We start from the raw sequence: 13,970 nt of genomic DNA on the forward strand, positions 1-13,970 counted from the left end.
CTCTGAGGCGGCGTCCCTCACAGGTCACTCAAGCCTGACTCTCTTCTGCTTGGCCCACTCTGGGTGCAAGTGCTGCGTTTTCTCTTTGCCCCTCCAGTCAAAAGTCTCTCCAGCCAGCCTCTCGCCTTAAGCTTCTCTAGATAATACCAGGCCCCAGAATGTTCACTCTCCAAGTGCAGAGCACACAGGTTAAATTCTGTCCCATGGTTACCCAGGTCTGATGCTCAGCAATGTTCTCCTGGGGCTCCCTTCCTCATTGTCCATCCTTCATTTTCCCAACAAACACCTGTGTCCTCTCTGAGCAGTTTCTGAAAGCCCTATCCTCATGCCAGTGGCACGGGGTGGCAGTCCTCTAGCGGGGCTGGGTGGAAATGCATAACACTCAGAGTTCTGTTCAAGGATTCACCAACAACCTTAAGTCACTTATCGGCTTGCTTTCCTGTATCCTGGAGATTGGTGATATGCTAAGGATTATAGTCTTCTTTTTGGGGGGATGCTTCTTAGCCAGTCCTCTATGGGTATTTGGCACATCTCTTTAGAATGTAGGGATACATGACACCTATTAGTTTCAGCTGAGATGCGGAAATGTCCCGTTTAACATCCTATTTTAAGAAGAATGATTGGAATTGAGAAGGGGAGGAAAACGTTATAGGATTAGTCAAAATGAAATCTGAGTGTAAGTCATCAACAACTTATAATCAAATTAGAATAGTGTAACAGAAAAGTCTGTTTTAGAATTGTGAGATCGCAGTGCATGTTACTGGGTACAGTTAAAGATAAATCGTAAGTATACCATATGCTACTTTAGGTACCTTGTTTATTATGAGAGCTCTTTATGGGGCACACACATGAAGTGCCACACTACAGGGAACGTATTAGAGAGTACAACTTAGCAGAGCATTCACATTAGTAGTGCAGCATTTGATTCTTGGGTTTAAATGCCACATCTAAGAATAATGTGATTGTAAATTGGGTTTATAAGTAAATATATGCAAATGAATGATGAAATGCACCCAAATGTTGTAAACAGCTGGGAAAATTTGATAGAACAGTGGCAGGTATTCTTTTGATTCTTTTAAAATAAAATTTTAGATGTACAGGTCTGTGATTCTTGGTGATTAACATAACATAATAAAAAATAATGAAAAAATAAATTTTTATTTTAGAACAGTTTCAGATTTACAAAAGAGTTGCAAAGATAACACAGATCGTTCCTGTGTACTCAGTACTGAGTACATTTTATATTCGAATGATACATTTGTCACAATTAATGTATGTATAAGGTATATAATTTTTACATATATTATTATTAACTAAGGTCAATGCTTTATTCATATTTTGGTGGTTTTTAACCCAATTTTTTTTTTCTGTCCCCAGATCCTGTCCAGATACCACATTACCTTTAGTCATCATGTCTCCTTTGGCTCCTCTGCTGTGACAGGTTTCTCAGAATTTCTTTGTTTTTGATGACCTTGACAGGTTTGAGGATTATTGCTCAGATGTTTGGTAGAATGTTACTCAATTCGGATTTCTCCCAGTTAGACAGGACATATGGATTTTGGGGAGGCTGACCACGGAAGTAAAGTGCCATTCTCATCACATCATATTGAGGGCACATGACTTATCACTGTTAACATTAGCCTTGATCATCTGGCTGAAGTAGTATTTGTCAGGTACAGTTACTTTTTGTTCCCCTTTCCGTACTGTCCTCTTTGGGAGGGGGTCACTGTGCATGGTCTACACTTAAGTGATGGGGAGTTATGCTCTATCTCGTTCAGGGGACACTATCCGTATAAATGATTTCGAATCCTATATGGCAGTTTTCCTATTCTCTCTCATTTTAAATTTAGTCAATAATTTATTTATATCATTATGGACTTGTGGATATTTATTTTATACTTTGGGCTAGATTCCAACGCTACATTATTTACTTCGTTCCTAAAACTGTTCCAGCTTTGGCAATTGGGAGCTCTGTCAGTGGACTACGGTGTCTCTTTGACACAGCCCTATCATCGTGTTTTTTGAGGACACCCTTGCTTTCTGGAACTACAAGATGCTTTTTAAATTCATCTCGTATATTTCCTGTCCCAGCCCTAGAATCAGCCATTTTTCTAAGAAGCCCCAGTTCCTTTAATTGGAGAATGATCTCGAAAACCAAGGTCTGGGCACTGAATGTGCTCATTGTTCCTGGGGGGCTAGTTGTATTTTTAAGCTTTGGAATTTCCGTGGTATCAGGAAAGAAGTAAACAGTTGTGATGGTTGTACACGTGGTCTGTGTGGATCATAGATCAATGAAGAAATTTCCAGCAACCTTGGTACCTGGAGCACAAAATCTTAGAGAGTTTTTAGATTAAAAGTTGAAGATCTTCCGGGCAATTAGGATTGACTTTCTGGGCTGGGGGGTGAAGACTTTTGTTTTGAGAAGTAGGAAATGTTCCGAATTTCAGGACATGAATTTCCTGAGATTGAGAAGGCAGAGATATACCCATTTCCATGGGCACTGGAGTCCTGCGTCCTACTTGCATACAGACCTCGAGAGGTGGCAGAACCTTATATGGTGGCTGTGTGGGCACCCGACTGTGTGTGGGGGACTGGGGTGCCTCAGAAGTCCCCACAGCAGAGTTGGCACCAGGAAAACATAGTGACAGTGGGACAAGACATCTTCAGTGGTCTGTATCATCTGGGAAAGGAGAATGGCCTGAGAATAAGGGCTTTCTCTCATGTCTTCCTGGAGTTCACAAGCCCTGAGTTCACTTACGCTTCTCTGTGTGTTTATTCCAAACAGCAATATTTATTTCTTTTTAAAAAGTACAAACCAGCCAGCCTAAACTCTAGGAAGTATGTCTATATATTTCTGTTTCAGTTCCACTAGTTTCCTGTTTTCTATGTGCCTTTTTTGGGGGAAACATATCTAACAAACATTGAAACCACAGATAAATGTGATTGCTAGAATGTTCCCATGTTAAGCCAACTGGGACAAGGTCAGGAGGTTGGAGGTAACAAAAGAAATTAAAATCAAGTGGAGCCTGGTTACTATTGCTGCATAAGAAATTACCCCAAACATACTGGCTCAAAACAGCATTTTATTTGCTTACAATTTGGGGGCAAATACTTTAAGAAGGGCTTGGGGAGGCAGTTTTTGCTTGGAGTGTCTCACACATTTGCTGTCAGGTGTCAGCTAGGACTGCAGTCATTGAAGACTCAAGTCCACTGGACACATAATGGCTCACTCTCCTGGCGGCTGATGCTAGCTGTCAGCAGGGAGCCCATCGGGAGCTGTCAGTTGGAGCACTGGCGCCTGAGCTCCCCAGCATGGTGATCTCAGAGTCGGTAGATTTCTTACATGTGGTGGCTAGCTTCACCAGAGTGAGCATCCCAGAAGGACCAGGTAGAGAATTGATGGTCTTTTCTGACTTAGCTGAGGAAGTCAGAGTACAGTTTATTCCTACTCTGTTGATCTAGGCAGTCACAAACACATCTAGATTTAAAGAGAGAGGACATATACCCCACCTTGAGGGGGGGTAGTATCATATAATCTGGGGGAATAGGTTTTAAAATTGCCGTAAGCAGTAAGTGTTTCCAACTTTCAATATATTTCTTACCCTAGTCTATGTGTGTCTATCTACTGTTTGAATTTTGATTTTGAATGTCATAGAACAATTTTCACTTGTCTCATATCTTTGAAGCATGGGTTCAGGGGCGAGTCATAAGAGCGACAAGGCAGTGGATGGCTTGGCAGGTGTAACTCAGGGGGTGTGCACAAGGCATGGTGGTGCATGAGGCCTGGTGAAGAGCACAGGTTTTGGTGAGCCCCAGCTCTGCCACTTGCTGGCTATGTGGCAATGAACAAGTGACTTAATGTCTAGAAGTTGACATTTTTCTTATCTGTAAAATGAGGATAATTATAGTCTTCATTCATTAATTTATTCAGGCAATTATTGAGCATCTATTTTGCACCAAATTTACAGCATTGTAGTGAGAATTATTCATGAGAAGCACTTGTAACAGTGCCTGGAACATGGCTACAACTCAATAAATGTTTTAATTATTATTATTATTATTATTATTATTATAGGTAGTAGTAATATTTTGGCAACATGATGTAGATGAGGAGGTAGATGAACCTGTGATTCGGACTGACACCCACCCAGTAGGCCAGAGGAACCAGCATTATGGTCAACATGAACTGTGGAGATGTTCCTAAGGTTGATAAAATTCTGTTTCAGGGAAGGAGAAGGCTAGTCTTAAGGTGATCTGGGTGGTTAGTGCATTCATTCATATTTTTCTATTGCTTGCACTTCTAAACATGGCATCTCTCAACATTTGATAATTTAAATTTTTTTAAAGACTTATTTATTTATTTGAGAGAGAGAGAGAGAGCGAGCCGGGGGGTGGGGAGGCAGAGGAGAGGGAGAGAGAGAATCTCAAGCAGACTTCTTGCTGAGCATGGAGCCTGATGCGGGGCTCGATCTCACCACCTGAGCTGAACCCAAGAGCTGGCTGCTCAACCGACTGAGCCACCTAGGCATCCTGATAATTTAATTTTAACAATTCTGTTTTTCTGTGTCAATTTCAGTAATATATTGTTCAACAGACCATCCTTATAGAACCTGGTGCAGGAAAATGTAAATTAAGAACAAAATTCACAGCCTACTTATATTACTTTGTAGAGCAAAATTAGGTATAACTAGTTGATGTCATAATTTCTTAGCATTCCAAATGTTGACTCCAGTGACGGTTTGTTTTTGGTTTATTTCATTCCCTAAATGTTTTTGATACATTCTTATATTCTGTATATTCCTTTATTTACTTATTTTTATTCCCAAAGTCAACCTTCCTAGTGTTCAGGCATATTATAAAATAGATTAGTAGGCTAGGCAGAAATAATTACCTTGCACATTGGATGAAAACATTACGGCCAGTAGAGGGCATCAAGGAATTGTCCCAAGTACAGGTTTTGATAAGACAAAAATATTGGTGTTTTAATTGCAGAACATTTTCAGCCAAAGCTTCTATACAAAAATGACTCCATGATGTAAATATGTTCAAAGCGTCATGGTTACATTACTGGTGATAATTTGGGTCTCGGTCACTACAGACATGCCTTAGTTATACATTTTGAAGTAAGAGTAGCTCTTACTCATGTCAAAATGGAAACTGTTGAATTTTGACATTCTTAGGAAAAATATAAAAGGTTAAATTTCAAAATAAATAGTGTAATTTCTAACTTTCAAAATAGGTATATACAACCCCTTAGTGTCTTCATTTCCTCATCTTTTAAATGTGGGAGATTGAGGAAGTACTCTCCAAGGTCTTTTCTAGTTCTATCATAATGTGACGGCGAGTCTTCATTCATCTGGGAGCAGCAGCTCGAAAGGGAGAATTCAGATGCATCCTTATCTCTCAGCCACTGGAGGGCTCCCGACATCAGATCAGAACTTGGATTAAAAGTACTATGTGGTTTGTGGACATTATGGGTCCGATTTCTTAGCGTTCTTATCAAACTAGAGCCCCTCATTGCATTGTTAGGCAGTTTTAGAGATTTTCTGATTTCGTTTCCCATCCTGTTCAATCTCTCTCTTCTTCTCCCTCCTTCCCTTCTCTCTCCCTCTTTCCTCTCTCTCTGGTTTTGTGGCTCACCAAGCACCTTTTTGAGTATTAGGACATTTAATTTTCAGCACAAGCAGGTAGAGGGGCAGACAGAGAGGGAGAAGCAGACTCCCCGCTGAGCAGGGAGCCTGACTCCGGGCTGGATCCCGGGACTCCGGATCATAACCTGAGCCGAAGGCAGATGCTTAACGGACTGAGCCACCCAGGCACCCCTTACCCTCATTTTTATAGATGAAGAAACTGAGGCTCTGCGAGGTTAGACAACTTCCTGATGTCACTCATTAATTTTGGGATGGAAATTTAAGTCCAGGCTTTCTTGCCCCATGTTCAATATTCTTTTGAGTCTACCAGAATAAGTCCACACTTTATTCTAAATATGTTGTTTGCTAGAAGTAACTTACTACAGTACAATTACTTATGAATATATTTTCAAGAACCCTAAGATTTTAGAGGTGGAAGGAATTAGCTGTTCTAATTCCTCATTAGCAAAAATGCTGATGTCTCTGCGCATATCCTTCATTTCATCTTGTCTCTTGTGTTGGTCTCATCAGCTCAGGCTCCTCCACATAGCAGAGAATATGGCCACTGGGTTCCTATTTTTGTAATTCTCAGGAACCGAAAAAAACTCCTAAGAAAGGACTTTGGCCTCCTGGAGCCACATGAAATCCAAACTCCTGAAGGAACTGTTTCCAGAGGAACAGAGGTAAAATGGTTTTGGAGCAGGGGCTGTTGGCCCAGGGTGGGTGCCTCAGGGAAGATCTGTGGGCGGCTCCTTTATTGGAGGCGAGCCGATAAATGCAACCGAGAGCCAAGTGTAGGCAAGGCCCGGAGAATCTAATGATGTTAAGGATTGATCTTCAAAAGTATCCTATAAGACATATTTTGGTTACCAATATAACAAAAGCCAAGGAGAACTATGCAAAACTATGATTCCTGGCTTTTCTTGACAGGCATGATGTACCTCCTACCTGGGGCTCATCCCCTGCACTGAGGCATTTACCAGGACACACAGGGTTCAGAAGAACAGCTTTCTGAAAGGTAACAAGCTCACTGAATATGATCTCATAGAGCTCTGGAAGCCAGGCATGCCATTTTTTAGGATGCTGACTTAGGTAGACATTTAAATATCTTCTGTTAATGATACAGGTATAAATTTTGGAACTTAAAGACACATTTTAGATGTTATACCATATTAAAATGCAAAGTAAAGAGCATTTCCTTAGGGAAGAATCTTTCATTGATGTCTCCAGATTTCCTGCTTTATGTTTCTGTGTCTTGCTGTTGCATTTGTTAGGATTCTGGGTTTGCAGTATCCAATATTGTCAGATGTGAAGCAGCCTAACTAAATAAACAGGAGCAACTTCCTTCCTTTTTCCATTTCCTTTCCATTTCTCTTGGCCTACTTATTTATTTATTTATTTAAAGATTTATTTATTTATTTGAGAGAGAGAGTGCGAGCAGGGAGAGGGGCATAGGGAGAGGGAGAGAATCCCAGGTAGACTCCCCGATGAGTGTGGAGCTGGATGTGGGGCTCCATCCCACAACCCTGAGATCATGACCTGAGCCAAAATCAAGAGTCCAACACCAAACTGACTGAGCCTTTTAAAATAAGGATTAGTTGAGGAGATGTGAGCCTATGGGATAAAGTGCTTTTATTTATAGGATGGTCAATAGAAGCATAAAAGCACATAGAAAATTATTTTAAAAGTACTGGCATAACTTAATTTGGGGCCAGGTGTTAAATACGAATTCCTCTACATTGTGCTGTGGTCAAAAAAATGACAGCCTGAGAGATGAGGTAAGTGCTCTGTCCTGGCTCTTGTCCTCTATACTTTCATAGCTCAACTTCTACATTTCTGCTTGAGGTCCCAAGTGTGGGTACTCTCATCCCCATTATCTTCTGTCCCAACTTGCTTAAAGATCAGCTCAGATTTTGTCTTTCAATCCCATCAGAATTCTGCAGATCTACATGTATTGTGCTTGTTATTTCTTTTTCTGTTCTTAATTGCCATTGCTCAAATTATGAAATGTGGGACATGCAAGAGGTTTCATTCTCCTGCCAGTTTCTCTTCAAATGGCTTTGGATGAAGATACCTTAGACCATGTTACATGATTCTATGCCATGCAGGGTTTGGTCCTTAGACCAGCAACATCAGCATCACTTGGGAAATTGTTAGAAATGCACAATCTCGGGTCTTACTTCAGACCTTCCATATTGGAAGTTGGAGAAATATTGCTCTTCACTGTACTTTAACCCACTGTATTGAAAATGCTATTTAAATTAACTCTTCCATTAGACTAAATTTTTATTTAGGGAAAGAATCTGTATTATTTAGTTCACCATTGAATATCTAGGACCTAGCATAATTCCTGGCAGATAGTAGGTGCTCAGTAAATGTTTGTTAAATGATAAATGAATTGAATATCTGCTTGAGGAAGGGTTGTTTACTTGACTGAGCTGTTAAGTAACCAGTGTGTTTAGAAGGACTCAGTGAAAGAGTAGTGCTAACAGTGGAGAAAAATGAGGTGTGTAATTAATCTATTGCAATTTCCTAGAGAAGATTTTCTGCCCAGTTTACTATGATTAAGCAAGGGTAGACAATCTCCAACATGAGAAAAGGATTGGTCTGTTTGGCAAAGAAGGTGACTCTTGTTCTATTCTACTATAACCCCAAATTGTGGGATTTATGATCTGCTGCTGAAATTACTATACATTCTCTTTGGCAGTCTGAAACTTTGCTCTCTTTCAATTTAAAAAGGTCATCTTCTAGATAAGTCTATTGATTTGTCTGTCCTCTAATTTTATCTCTGAAATTTCTTTACCATCTCCCCCCACCTCTCCTTCTGCTCACTTTCCTTCTCTTTAGTACAGACTCTACCTTTTTTGCACCCTGGCTTATTCCATCACCTATCAATCTGGTCTTCATTCTTTCATCTTCTTTCATTCAAGGATACTTTCAAAACTTCAGGTCTGATCATGTTCTCCTTTGGTTAGAAACCTCAGGCAAGGTAAGATCGAATGTCCTTAGTGAGGCATTTGTGGTCCTTCATGGACATGCCTGGACCACAAGCCTCCTTTCCTGCCTTTCTCCTTCCTACCCCATACACTGGTTACTACAGGCCACTTCTCATTCCCTGAACACCATTTGAATCTCCGTGTCTCCATGCTTTTATTCATGCTGTTTATTGGTATGAATTGTCAGCCTACTTAATTCTTATATCATGTTCCAGCTCAAATTTTTAGTGAAGGCTCCTCTCCTCCTTCTCACACAGAACTGATGATTTCTTCTTCTATGTGCATGTTGTATATATCTCTACAACTCAATGTATCATACTCTATAGTTTACTTGGCTTTCTCTTCCAATAGACCACGTTTTTCTTAAGGGCTGGGGCTGTATCTTATTCACAAGACAGTATGTTGCAAAGCTTGACACATAGATGTTAATATATGTGTGTTGAATGAACTTTATCTCCAATTATTTAGTAGACTAAATTTCACACACACACACCCTTGCTGGATTTTAGTAATTTCTTCTGGTTATTTTTATTAAGAAGGGGCTCATATCACTGGAAATATGCTCATTTGCTGGAGTATATTCAGATCTACAACATTTTATAAGATTCAGAGAGGTGATTCTATCCCCTAGGGTGCTTGTGACTGAGCTAAGCCTGGCTGAGTACATAGTGGTCGTTAATGTCATGACTCTGCTCCCCTGTAGAGAGGCCAATGACAGGCTGCCCCAAGATGGACTGCATTGGCATATTGGTTTTACATAAAAGTTACTTAAGAGTCAGCCTGAGTAAGAAGGACACTTAGGCCCTTCTCTGTCCCCCTGAAAGCAGGAATTAAATCTCCCATGTGAAAGGTACCCCCCCTGTAGCAGGACATAAAGAGATGTTCTTATTACTAGAGATGGGAAATTTAGAGCCAAGAAGACTGTGTAAACAATACTTGTTACTTTTTAATAATTTTCTACCCGAGTCCAGATTCTGTTTAGAACTTCTTACTAATTGGGGGTGCCTGGCTAGCTCATTCAGTAGGGCATGCTACTCTTGCTCTTGGGGTTGTCGGTTCCAGCCCCATGTTGGTTGTAGGGATCACATTAAAAAAAAACAAAACAACTTTTGAATTTCTTACTAATTGAAGCTCCCAAAGTTAAATTTTCTTTGTCTTGTCAATTCCTCAAAGATTTATTGTCTCATGTCTAAAAAGAATAAAAGCTGCCTGTCTTGGTCTTATTTTTAGGTCTCAATTTCATTATTGGACCTCCATGTACCCATAATAAAACTTTGGTTTTTTACCTCCTGTTAATCTGTCTCATGTAAATTTAATTCTTAGTCCAATTGGAAGACCTTGAAGGTAGAGGAAGAATATTTTCTTCCCTCACCCAAAGCCCTCAAAACACCTGTTGAGGCTGCAAGTGTAACTGGTTCACAAACCCTCTAAAGATGACTGTCAGTACTTGTCATGAAATGAATATTGTGTCTCCTCCAAATTCTTATATCATAACTTTCCTCAGCACTCTACAAACCAGAAGAGGCTATCAGAACCCAACCATGCTGGAATCTTGATCACAGACTTTGAGCCTCCCAGAACTGTGAGAAATAAATTTCTATTGTCTCTAAGCCAACTGGTCTATGGTATTTTTGTTATAGCAGCTCAAACAGACTAAGAGAGTGCTTTGGTCTCTCTGCCCACTGCCCCTCCCACCCTGTCCTTTCTATTCTTTCCCACTCCCAAGGCTAAGAATTAAGGAACTCAAAATCAGTTGCTCCTTGGGCAAGGGGTATGTTACTTTATCCTGGGAACCAAAGCAAAGAACAACAACAACAACTTAAAAATAAAAAACAACTTATGAGGAATAGAATTGAAATTCATGGAGTAAAAACTAAATGGAAGAATTTAGTTTCATGAAGGCAACTGAGACATATCAGAGTAATGGAAACTATGTACGTTTCCACATTAGAAATGTCAATGGGAATGAAAAGACTTGAATCTTGTCCAATTGCCCTTATTGTCCAAATGGAGCCAGGGTGCTTGTTCCAGAATCTTATGGCTCAGAGACCTAGGAACTCTGTGTGTTCAGGATCCTTCCACTGGAAGAAAGAGAATAATGCCGGTTACCTCAAATAGTGGTGGTTGATTGTAGTGGTAACTGTTGCAATAAGAGAGAAAGTCTCTGGAATATTCTCACAGCTAAACCTCAGGACCTGGAGCAGAGTTTGGGAACTGGAAGTTTGTCTGGGATTGTAAGTGGCAACTCTAAAGCACAGGCAACACTGTTAGTTTCTCAGCAGCAGGAATTAATTTAGCTTCATTCTTGTGCTTTGCCATGGATGCCAGTTGGCTGCTTTTTTTTGTTTTGGCCTCACTTTGCTTATCTTTCTAGTTCTGCTTCCACTGACAACAGTATGACTCTGTATTTTTTGTTCAAATCCTTGAGTGGTAAGAATGTCATTATTGGGGTGCCTGGGTGGCTCAGTTGGTCAAGTATCCGACTCTCAATTTCAGCTTGGGTTGTGATCTCAGGGTTGTGAGATTGAGCCCTACATTGGGCTCCATGTTGGGCATGGAGCCTGCTTAAGATTCTCTCTCTCTGCTCCTCCCCCCCCCAAAAAAATAAAAAAAAAAAGGAATGTCATTATCACAAGCAATCACCTTCTGTGTGGGGTGAGCTTTCACACCAGACCACCTCATAGCACACAGACAGCATATAGCAGCATTTGGACCTGCAGTTCTTGGGTCAGATGCCCAACTGCCCTAAATAATCAGCTGCAGATAGGGGAGCTCAGGACAGGCAGGGGATGTCACCTGGTGCCACATAGTGAGTTATGCTTAAAGACACACTTAGACCTGCTTTTCTCAGTTGGAGCTGTGTCTTGTAACACATTTAGAAGGAGTTTATGGGCAAGGCAGGCATTCTAAGGCAAGATCTCTCTAGTATAGACATATCTTGGAGGCTCTGATCATGATTCTTCCTAAGTATTACCAATGAAGTTGTTATCTTCATATCCTCCTATTCCAGTTTGTAGAATATCCAATAATTATACATGAAATGACATGGACACAGAGCACACCTGGCATTCATTTCTATTTATTTTAAAAAGATTTTATTTATTTACTTGAGAGAGAGAGAGAGAGAGAACACAATTGGGGGAGGGGCAGAGGGAGAAGCAGGCTCCCACTGAGCAGGGAGCCCAACATGGGACTCAATCCCGGGAGCCTGGGATCAGGACCTGAGCTGAAGGCAGACGCTTAACCGAATGAGCCCCCAGGCACCCCTGGCCTTCATCTCTAACTGGACTCCTGTAACGGTTCTTCCAATGACACCTGCCTGTGTCAAGCTTGCCTTTGTTTTCCTTATTAGAGTGGAAGACACTGTTTTTATTTCTAGATGCAAGTATGTGTGATTAGAAAGGGCAGTTAGGCCTTAGTTTTTTGTTAGTGAGAAACAGATAAATAAGAAGTAATCAGGTAAAGTTGTCAGGTAACACTATTTACACTGTGGTCGTGCTTACTGTTCTTTATAAAATACTTCTCTGCCCATCCCCTCCAAAGTACAGGAATAGAGGATGACTGATGGCTTAGCATTTTTATATAACTGCTTCATACCTCGAATGCATATTTTATTAGCATCTTTCTTACTGATTTACACAGATACTTAAAAAAAAAAGATTTTATTTATTTGGACGTGGCGCTGGAAGTGGGGCTGGTTCCCAGGACACTGAGATCATGACCTTAGCTGAAGTCAGATGCTTAACTGACTGAGCCACCCAGGCGCCCCACACAGATACTTTTTGTTACATCGCCAAGTTGTTCTCCTTTGCCATCCAAATGCTTACACAGGCTTGATGGCTTAACTGAGTAATTCATTTATTCATTTCCTAATCCCTTACTGAGTGCTTAACCATGAACCAGAAACACTTGGGGTCACTGGTCTGCTTATTATAAGACTACTTATAAATCTACATTTTCCTCAGAGATCTGTTTCCATCCTCATTCCTTTGGATGTCTTCATAAATTAGCTTTTCTTAAATTATCCCTTGATGTACCAACTGTTTGATACCATGCAAACTGGAAACACATGCCCTTAAGACCTTATTTCTTGTACCCATGTTGTTTATACACTTTCTCTGAAGAAACATCTGTTCTCCTCCATTCTTCAGAGTTTTTGATATCACCCTCTTTTTCCCTAAGATTCAGATGTGCAAAATGCTCTCCTCTGTCTTCTTTCTCTCCCACCCCCTTAAGCAAAGGCAATGTTTATAACTCCCTCTGAAATGCTGTTTTATCAAAATAGAAAATAAATATAATCAGCTTTCTACAAACCTGCTCTTAAGATTTGGGTCTTGTAGTTGTTTTCCACTTGAATTATCTGCTCTCTTCCTCCCCTCCCTCTTTTCTTTCCTTACAGAGATCCCAGTGCCTAGTACGATGCCAAACTCATGGCAGGTGCTCACTTGATGTTTGTGGACCTCAAACCACCACCAACATTATCTCCCCAACTTTGCTCTTTTCATTGCTGTGTTCTTGCTTTCTTCATCTCATTGCTCTTATACCACTTTTTCTTTTTCAATGAAAAACTTTTGTATCTAATCAAACTCATAGCAGATGGTTAATGTTTTTTTTATTGCCTAAAACTCTGTTGATTTTATCTCCAAACTCCTCCTGTTGCTGTTTCTTTTGTATCATCATTGTCCTGATGCCCCCTTTCCTTAAAAAAAAAATTAAATATTTGACAACTCCATATGAAGACGTTCCCTTCTTAACCATAACATAGTTCCGCTTTTAAATTTCTTGAGGTCTGTAATCAATGTGTTCATTTCAATTAAATTCAACAGACATGTAAGTTATATAAATTGAACTCCACCATGCACCACCTTCTGTGTTAGGTGCTAGGAGCTTCCAGGGAGCTGACAGATTACTTTTCTGAAACAATTCTCTTCTCCTAGTGACTGTCTTCTATTCTGAAGGAAATAATTTCAAACCATTTTCGTGGCAAGGCTGAAACCTGCTGTGTATTCTCCAAGGTGGGGTTTATGGAGAGAGAGGAGGGCCCTGGGATAATTTAAGGGTCCCAGGAACATCCAATGTCATCCTTCCTACCATTGGAAATATCTTCTCCTTCTAGTGACAGGTGCCTGAGATTCTCTTTCAGTTCTAACTCTGAAGTGACTTAGGTGAGACTATGTTTAGCCTCTGAAAACCTTTCCATCAAATAAGGATCTGAGTCAATCCTCTGAAGCATCAATACCTCCTCCTTGCTAATAGACATTGTATTGTGTCGTTTTTCTCAATGATCTCTGCCAATGTCATGGGAGACTCTCTAACCAATGTGCTGTCTATATTTATTGGTCTG

This window comes from Phoca vitulina, unplaced genomic scaffold, assembly GCF_004348235.1.
Source record: "Phoca vitulina isolate PV1807 unplaced genomic scaffold, GSC_HSeal_1.0 scaffold11, whole genome shotgun sequence".
In the NCBI taxonomy this organism is placed as follows: Eukaryota; Metazoa; Chordata; class Mammalia; order Carnivora; family Phocidae; genus Phoca; species Phoca vitulina.